This window comes from Furipterus horrens, unplaced genomic scaffold (genome assembly GCF_987537825.1).
Source record: "Furipterus horrens unplaced genomic scaffold, mFurHor1.1.pri manual_scaffold_8, whole genome shotgun sequence".
NCBI lineage: Eukaryota > Metazoa > Chordata > Mammalia > Chiroptera > Furipteridae > Furipterus > Furipterus horrens.
The window spans coordinates 84,137,139-84,144,462 of NW_028327178.1; the positions used below are offsets into that span (position 1 = coordinate 84,137,139).

General features: G+C 37.8%; 1 non-coding gene across 1 annotated transcript; it reads left to right on the forward strand.

Annotated features, from left to right (window-relative positions):
* The first annotated feature begins 3,426 nt into the window (after positions 1 to 3,426).
* Positions 3,427 to 3,588, forward strand: LOC150003248 (U1 spliceosomal RNA). The gene has a single exon (XR_016512875.1). It is a non-coding gene; the product is annotated as a U1 spliceosomal RNA (small nuclear RNA).
* The last annotated feature ends 3,736 nt before the right edge of the window (positions 3,589 to 7,324 follow it).

Below are 7,324 nucleotides of genomic sequence, written 5' to 3' on the forward strand. Positions count from 1 at the left end.
TTCATTTCAGCAGGACTAGCCTTCATTCCTTCCCTGTCTTGATTCAGCCCCGCTGTCATGGCTATAAGCTGCCTTATGACTATAGCTCTGAACTGAGCCTCAGAAAGATTCGCTGTTTGTTCATTGGTCAAGGCTTTTATTTGTTTTTTCGTTAGCTGCGTGATTGGTATTTCAATCATTAAGTCTGCCATTCTGACCGTTTGTTTATCTTCTTGGGTGGGGCTCTGTCAAACCTCCTATGCTGTATTGGGCGGAGCCCCGTGTGCTCCTCACGACCTGGCAACCTTTCTCACCACCCTGTGGCGCTTTGCATCGGGGCGGGGATCCAAGATGGATTCCCGCTGTTACCCTCTGCTGAGGAACAAGACTGTGGGGTCTGCCTTCCCCGGTGTTGGAATTGCGAGCCAACAGGTCTGGTCTGCAGCCAGGACCAGCTCCCAGGTGTTTCTCTCCTCCCCCCAAATATGGGTGTCTGCTTACTTCTTACTGGGTCCCGCTGTTCGCTGATGTGGCTGCCACATCCAGCACAGTTCGATCTTTCTAAGCCGCGGTTTCGCCCTGCCTACCCATCCAGACGAGCACCACATGTTTATGACTTCATACGTTGGACTTCCATGTAGCTTTATTTTCTGGAACTTCTTATTATTTTTAGTTTTGCAGTAATTGTAGTCCTTCTTGGTTGTGGAAGGAGACAGAGCGTGTTGGTCTATCCCTCCAAGAAGGGTGTTTCATAGGTTAAACCAGTTTGATCCTTCAGGAGAGTAAAATAATTCTTAATGTGCAATGGATCTAATAACAGCCTGAAAATACAAAGCAAAAATTTTAGAACTAAAAGGAAAAAGAAACAGCCAAACTTGTGAGAAATTTAACACTTCTCTTAATAACTGATACAAAAGCAAACAAAAATTACCAAAAATACAGAATAATACCACGACTAACAAAGTTAACCTGGCAGATAGAGAACAATGCACTCAAAGTTTATAAAACATAGTGTTTTTCATTAAAAAAAAAAAACACATACAGAAATCTTGTCCCATAAATAATTCTCAAGAAATTTCGTGGGTTAAAATAATACAAATATGACCAACATGGTATTGTTTGAAATTAATGAATAACAAAAAAAAAAAGTTAAAATATGCAAATATTGGAAAATTACGGATAAACTTATAAATAACTCCATGGGCTATCAACAAAATAATTATAAAAAAACAGTAAATATCTTGAAATGAGCTATATACAGTTAATGTATTTTCCCAAGGTAAGTTTACAAACTTTTGCATATATTTTAAGAAGGAAAACAGTTGAAAATCAATGATCTCAGTTCACATCTCAAGGAATGAAAAATAACAGCAAAGTAAACAAATAATTAGAAAAGAGAGTGCAAGAAATAATAAGACAAAAGTTCAAATCAATGAGACAGAAATAATTACATAATAGAAAAATATCAACAAAGAAAAATTTATTTATTGGAAAACACTATATAAACTCTTGACAAGAATTCTGAGAAAATGCAAAAGTTAGCAACATCAGAAAAAAAGGAGGTATCTTTACAGATTCTGTATCATTGAAAGTATTATACAAATTAATTTCCAAATGTATATGAAATGTACTAATCCCTAGAAAAATACAACACGCAAAAATACCTAGAGGGTCTTCACAAAATGCAGTAAAGGAGCTGGTGGCATGAGTCTGTGAACTGCTCAGAAGAGGCGGGCAGAATGCCAACATTCTGAAATTTCTAATCTCTACAATGAACTCTATGGTTAGTGGCCTCAGGCTGCTCTTTGCAAATATGGTATTGTCTTTCATTCATCTCTACTTTAGCATCTACTGTTCTTACTAGCAATCCTCCCACCTTTTCCTATTTCTACCTTTTAAAACCCTACATATGCCTAACTAGGAATCAACTGTACTGATCTCCTAAGGATAGTCTAGATATATCCACAGAGAAACACACACACACACACACACACACACACACACACACACACACACATATTATAAACTGATGGTTAATAAACAATTCACCACAAGATTTCTTCATATAGCAAGCCCAACTCATCACTCTAAAACATGGTTTTACTTATGAAAATAAACAAACTTCTACAGAATGTGATAATTACACAGAATTAGAGATACCTGCCCAACAAACCAATCTCACCTATAAATAGAAATACTGGCTTTGTGTCCAGCATGCCATTAAGGATTCAAACCTGTTCCAGACTATTTAATTATGTTTACCACAAGCTTCAATGATGAAGCCAAGTTATAGGGGGAAATATGCTATTTTTTAAGAAGACTGATTACTATATTAAAGTCATTTGAAAAAAATATTAGCATGTTATGTGTGGCTTGGCAAAGTAACTCTTTGAAGATATTTTATGTAATACTCAAGTCAAAATCATTTTAAGTGATTTCCCCTAAGGAAGCAGCAAAAACACATTGCAAAAAACAGAAAGGTTAGGAGTTCAGCTTTCAAAAGTTCAAAGATTGGCTGCTGCTAATTTGTGTTTATTGGCTTTCTACTACCATATTACTATCTTCTTGGTTTTCATGTGAAGAGTTTAACTTACTCGTTAGGCTCTGTAAGTAAAATATTATTTATGTTTATGCATATATATATATGACTGTATATACGAAAGCCAAGATATGATAGAAAGGGATTGAAACAAAAAATGAAGTAGAGAACTGCAAAGAGAGCCAGAGTGAAAAATTGATAAAAAATGAGAGGATATATAATAAATTATGCATAGATGGACCATGGCCCATATATACACATACATATACATATATGTAATCTACGTATTAGTTTTTATTGCTGTAATAAGATATTATCATAAACTTAGTGGTTTGAAACAAAATATATATTATTTTGTGGTTCTGTAGGTTAGAAGTCTGACAGTGTCACCAGGTCATAATCAAGGTTTCTGCAAGGCTGTGATTCTTCTGGAGGCTCTAGAAGAGAATCTGTTTCCTCACTCATTCAGGTTGTTGGCAGACATTTGTTTCTGGAGGTTTTAGGTCTGAAGTCCTCATTTCCTTGCTGGCTGTCAACTGATAGCTTCTTACAGGCCATTGCATTCTTTGGCTTGTGGTTCCCTTCATCTTCAAAGGTAGCAATGGCATTTGATTCCTTCTCATGACTCCTCTCTTTGACTCTTCAGCCCCCTCCTCTTCTGTTTTTAAAGGACCATGAGATTACATACCACCCCCCCACCCCCAACTACTAAATACAGTAAATTCTCAATGTAGTTGTCAGGTTCTGTGACTTCAAGTGAAATAACATATAAAGAAACTAATTTTACCACATGCTAATTTATATAAAGAAGATTTAAATTCCTACTGCCCCTTTCATCAATGTTATAATGAAATGATATTGAACAAAAGGTAAAGCGGAGGTAATAAAATACTAAAATTTGAAGAATATTACTTACCTGGCAGGGGAGATGCCATGATCAAAAAGGTGATCTTCCCAGGGCAAGACCTATCCATTGCACTCCAGATGCGCTGACCCCTGTGATTTCCCAAAATGTGGGAAACTAGACTGCATAATTTGTGGTAGTGGAGGACTTTTTTCATGCTCTCTTTTGAGGGAAAAAAATTTTTTTTGAGGAACATAACTATTTTCAAGATTTAAGTAAGATTAAACTTATTTCAAAATAAAAAATAAAAATCATTAAAGAAGGTGATTGTTATTTTTCACTTCACAGAATTACAATTTGAAATAACACAATAATACAATTTGTGTAATATATTCTGAACTGGAGATAGATCATCTTTTAATTAAAAACCAGAACCTTGTTATCAATGGGAATTAATTAGAAAAATATTTTATCAAGAAACTTACTAACACAACAGCTAGTCTCAGAATTTATAAAACATAACTTAATGGCCAGTGCATAGGAATGTTTTTAAGGGAGGTTAAACAAATGTGGATGCATTTGGAAGTAAAACGCACTAATGGGCTCTTTTCAGAAAGAGCAAAAACAGTTAAAACTCTACAATTAAAGCAGAAAGCAATGTTTAACAGCCAACAGTCACCTTTGACCATGGTGGGGAGGAAAGAGCAGGGGAGAGCAATGGGGCGAAAAATGGGACAACTGTAATAGAACAACAATATAAAAAAGAAATTAAAAATAATAATAACACTGCAGCTTCAGACTTCCAGCCAAGATGGAGGCCTAGATAGAAATGCTGTGTCTCCCTCCACAACTAAGAAGGAATACAACTACCTCAAAACTAGAGACAACCAGAAGTTCCAGAAAATTAAGCTCCATGGAAGTCCAACAAACAAAGACATAAAGAAGAAATACTCATCTAGACAGGTAGGAGGGGCGGAGAGGACATGGTGTGGTGGTGGGAGTAGCAGGCCGGCAGAAAGCACAGTCACACATTTTAAGAAGTAGGGAGAAATATCTGGGGAGCACTCCTGGCACCAGACCAGATGGCGCAGCGTATGGTCCCAGCGCCAGGGAAAATAAAGCCTCATTGTTTCTGACTGTGCAAACCAGAGAGGCTGGAGTGGAGGAAGAAACTACCAGTCTCTCAGTAGAGTCCACTTGTTTTGTTTTTTTTTTAAGTACATTTTATTGATTATATTGTTACAATAGTTCCAAATTTTTCCCCTTTGCTCCCCTCCACCCAGCACCCCCACTCCCCCAGTAATTACCCCCCAAGTCCATGCCCATGGAATATACATACAAGCTCTCCCGCTTCACCCTTTCATATATTCTTCTTCTTCTTTTTAATAAATAAACGATTAATTATTTTAACAATAAAAAATAACAATCCCTCCCTCTCAGACTTAAGACCCTTTATAATCTTATAAAGGACAATGGGCGAAGGTCTCGAGCTCCTCTGGCTGCTTCAAGCTGGACATGGTCATTGTCCTACCTACCCTTGGGTCCAGAAATCCCTAATAAGAGTGGGGGTGTGGAGGAGAGGGTGGCCTTCCCACCTGGGGAAGGATCTTGCAGACTTCAGGTCAGTTGGCTGTCCCCGGACAACGGCGTGCTTGGTTTGACAGGCTGGCATCCTTGTTGTATTCTGGGGGCAACAGATTTGGCAACAGGGTTAAAAGACATCGTTCAATCCATAACCACTAGATAACAAAAGGAAGGGATTAATTTTTCAATGTCCCACATTAGGGGGGAAAAGGGGCTTCTTTGGAGGAAGTTGTGCCAGGCACATCACTTGTTTAAAGGGCCCCCATGGTCTTAGAATGTCTACAGACCTACCTACTCTGGGAATGACAACCAGAACAACAGCTAGAGAAGCACCAGTCCCATATGGAAGTGGGAGAAATGCCTAGAAAAGGGGCAAGCGCTGGGCAAGTGGCATTGTTCCCTCAGAGACTCTTCCCCCACATACAGTATCACAACGTGGTGAAATGAGTCACCCATACTGATGAATACCTAAGGTTCCACCCCTTACCATGTAATAGGTGCAACAGTTCTACTTAAAACACAGAAGCAAACAAACACAGGAGACTGTCAAGATGAAGAGACATAGAAGTATGGCCCAAAAGAGGGAATGGATCAAGGTTCCATTGGGAGAGCTAAGTGATGAGGATATATTCAGCCTAACAGATGGGGAGATAGCCAACCAAACAGATGCAGAATTCAAAACACTGGTGATAAAGATGGCCACAGGCTTGACAGATATGCCTAAGTACAGCAAATGCATCAGGAAATAAGTGAAGGCTATGCTAAATGAAACAAAGGAAAATCCACACAAAACCAATGGTGAAGGGAGGAAAACCGGTGTTCAAATCAATGATTTGGAACATAAGAAAGAAAAAAATAAACAGTCAACCAGTACAGAATGAGGAAACAAAAATTTAAAAAAAAACAAGGAGAGGCTTAGGAACCTCTGGGACAACTTTAACCATGCCAACATCTGAATCATAGGGGTGCCAGAAGGAGAAGAACAAGAAATTGAAAGCTTATGTGAAAAAAATAATGAAGGAAAACTTCCCAAATTTGGTGAAGGAAATAGACACACAAGTCCAGGAAGCACAGAGAGTCCCAAAGAACCTAGACCTGAAGAGGACCACAGCAAGACACATCATAATCAAAATGCCAAAGGTTCAAGATAAAGAGAGACTCTTAAAAGCAGAGTCTTAGCTACAAAGGGGTGCCTATAAAACTATCAGCTGATTTCTCAAAAGAAACTTTGCAGGCAAGAAGTATTCAATGTGATGAAAACCAAGGACCTATAATCAAGATTACTCTATCTAGCAAAGCTGTCACTCAGAATGGAAGGGCAGATAAAGTGCTTCCCAGACAAGATAAAGCTAAAGGAGTTCATCATCACCAAGCCATTATTATAGGGACTTACTTAAGAAAAAGATCAAAATTATGGACATTAAAATGACAACAAACTCACAACTATCAACAACTGAATCTAAAAAATGTAAACAAAATCCAACTAAGAAAATACCCAGAATAGGAACAGAATCATAAGTATGGGGATCATTTGGAGGGTTATCAGCTGAGAAGGGGAAGGGAGAGAAATGGGGAAATGGTGCAGGGATCATGAAGCATAATTGTTTGGTACAAAATAGACAGGGGGAAGTTAAGAATACTATAGGAAAGGATGAAACCAAGGAACTTATATGCACGACCCATGGACATAAACTAAGGGGAGTGGGATTGCTGGAGGGAAGCAGTATACTGGGAGGAGGGGAGAAAATGGAAAAATATTGGAACTACTCTAAAAACATAATCAATAAAATATATTTTAAAAATATTAGTCACTTTTGAGTTTACCAATAAAGTAAGCAAGAAATGTCAATAAAACAAAATGTAGGAGATGAGTCAGGCAAATGAGATGTCTATCTAAATAATTTTTAAAATTCCTTTCTAAGTTACCTTCATTTTGTTCATAGATTCTATTATCTAAAACAGAATGGACATTGGAGATTTATTAAGTTACTCTGTATGTCCATCATAAAGAAACTGCTCAGACCAAGTGTATGTGAGAATGTGGAGCAACTGGACTTCTTACACATTGGCAGTTTCTAATAAAGCTAAACATATGCTTAATTTATCACCTAATTATTGCAGTCCTAAACATTTATTCTGGAGAAATGAGTCAAGATATTCCACAAACTGACTTGCACATACATGAATGCCCAAAGCATCACCATTCATAAGAGCCCCAAACTGGGAAAAGAACAGGTCCAACAACAGGAAAATGGATCACCCAACTGTGCTACATTCATACAATGAAATATGACTCAGCAATGAACAATGACAAACAACAAATACACACAGTACACAGATAAATCTCACAAATATTATGCTGAGCCAAAGAAGTCAGG